This window comes from Heterocephalus glaber, unplaced genomic scaffold, assembly GCF_053883595.1.
Source record: "Heterocephalus glaber isolate CG9 unplaced genomic scaffold, H.glaber_assembly_v1.0 deba00001504, whole genome shotgun sequence".
Lineage (NCBI taxonomy): Eukaryota > Metazoa > Chordata > Mammalia > Rodentia > Bathyergidae > Heterocephalus > Heterocephalus glaber.
Genome location: NW_028258324.1, coordinates 29,272,894 through 29,275,421, shown reverse-complemented (window position 1 = coordinate 29,275,421; position 2,528 = coordinate 29,272,894). Strand labels below are relative to the sequence as shown.

Below are 2,528 nucleotides of genomic sequence, written 5' to 3'. Positions count from 1 at the left end.
AAAAGACAGACTAACATACATTAGCATTTAGTAAATTATTTGAAGAGCAAAATTCTAGAATATCCATGTTTGTCATGGTACTTGAAATATGTTTAATATATTAATTTAAGTAATGTATCTCAGAAGTAACAATTATAATCATTAGTTCTCTAACCTTTAGGTCTGAATAAAACCTATCACTTTTCACAGTGAGAAAGCAGAAAATAATATAATAATCAAATGGAGCTCACCTGAAATCATTTAATTCTCTCAGGCCTTTAAGAGTTAAGGCCTGGTGGGATGTCATTATGGGAGCCTTCCATTTTCTGGCTTCCTGTCTTGCCATGTGATCTTTCCCTCTCTTGTGCCCTCCCACCACTGTGATAACCATGCACCATGACGTGTAGCAGCAAGAAGAGGCCTCACCAGAGCCAGCACTGTGCTGTCTAGACATTCAGCATCTAAAACCATGAGCTAAATAAACTTCTTTTCTTTATAAGTTATCCAGCCTCTGGCATTTTGTTATAGTAAGGAAAAACAGAATATATCTTCTATTTTAGCAACTTAATATAAATGAAACACAACTTTCATTTTTAAATAAAATTACAATACCGTATTTGAAACTGCAAATGTGATTCACATTATGAGAGAGAATGAGTTAAACAGCAAATACTAGGTACTTATTTCTCATGAGTAATGAGTGTGACTTAAATTCTCATATTACTTATTTTCAACTCAAGTAAGGACAATTAGGCCACAGGAGTCATTTCTTCATCCGAGTCACTTGATTAGCCTTTTAGTTCGAATTGCCCTAAGTCTTTGTCTATAGTTAAATTCTGAGTTTTCTTCTTGTGCTTCTTAGCAACTGCATCATTTGCACAAAGTTTTCTCATTTTAATGTTTGGCAATTTCTGCAGATCCAAATCCCATTCCCTAAAGGTTTTCAGACTACTTGCATATAGAATGTCTGGAATCTCAAGGCCGTAGCCTTCCTTCTGCTGTCTTTCACACTCCATCCTCTGCTTGATGACCGTCCCTGGGGCTTGGTGGCTCCTTCCCTGCATGTCCTTGACGCTGTTCTGTAACTTAATCTCCTCCAGCTCACTGCTGAATCGATTTAAATACCTTTCAATTAATTCATAAGTGTATTTTTTTGAATATCTCATGTTTTGGGGATCCAGCTCATTTGGAAACCACTGCAGTTCTTCACCAATAAGCCTTTTCATTCTTCAATTTTTCCTTCTTTTCTTGTTTGTGGGCCTCTCTTATAATTTGAGCAGCTTTTCTACTATATGGGTGGATGATTTTTTTTTTTTTCTGTGCTTTTTCCCTTTGGTGCTTTAGGCATGATGACATCCTGGAGGCCACAGGGGACCTCCGCACTCCAGACCCCACAGGCTCACAGCCCACAGCAGAGGCTCTCATACCCACTCTCAAAAAAAAATATTTTTGAAACCATGGAATATATAATTTGGGGAGTTATTCGAACCTCTTCTTGCTTCCTATTTCTCTATCTTCTTTTTTTTTCTCTCCAGTTCTTTTTTTGATTTTTGATTTTTTAAAAATTTTGAGACAGGGTATTGTTAAGTCACTAAATTTCCCAGGTTGGACTCAAACTTGAGATCTTCCTGCTTCAGCCTCCTAGAGTGCTAGGATTAGATTCACACACTACCATTCCTAGCTCCAGTGATTCATTTCCATTTACCCTGATGAACTTCAGATATTTTTATGAAGATAATTTATAAAAAGTAAATATGTTAGAATACATAAAAGAAGATCTAGAGAAAAGTAGCATCAACAAGGAAGAACTTTAAGTGAGGTAGAAATCAGACTTTATATTTTCTAATCACATTTTCCTGGGTCCAGCAAGGATATCACTACTAGCCATTGAATAATGGCTTCACTACTAGTCATTCAGAAAGGCTTCACTAGATTAAATATCATTTACTAAATGATTTCAGGTGATTGTTGATGTGACAAGGAACCATTGGTATTCTAAAACATTCTTGAAAGCCTGATGCTAATTTTAATAAATATAAATGAAATTATAAAAGATCACACACACACACACACACACACACACACAGTATCTTGCCCATTATGAACCTAGAATTCCAGAACATTTTCTTAATAAAAACAAATCCTTGATTTCAAGGAAGTAGCTAACTATCATATGTCAAAAAATGCTTTGGTATTCTGAAGAATGGGCAGAGGATTTCATATCCACCCTCAGGGAACTCAGTAGCTTTTCTTTAAAGATAATTATACCGTTCCCTTTCCACACGTGTCCCTATGCCTAGGAAAATTGTAATTCCAATTTTAAAGGTCTATCGTGTCCTAATCTGAGGTTTGAAAGCATTCCTTTCCAATGTATCTAAATCTTATATTTCTCATGAGGAGAAGCCAATGAAGATTCACACTGTAAATTTCCAGTTAAAAAGCACCTGCCTGTCTGGAGGCGTTTTTACATTGAAATGTTGCCCATGATATGAATTTGCAGCCTATGGAAATTCTCCTTTGTAAGCCTGCCTGAATCAAGACCAGGGTTA

At 36.2% G+C, this 2,528-nt stretch overlaps 1 pseudogene; it reads right to left on the bottom strand.

Moving 5' to 3' along the window:
• Nucleotides 1-700: 700 nt before the first annotated feature.
• Nucleotides 701-1,456, bottom strand: LOC101707493 (translation machinery-associated protein 16 pseudogene; annotated as a pseudogene).
• Between the last annotated feature and the right edge of the window lie 1,072 nt (nt 1,457-2,528).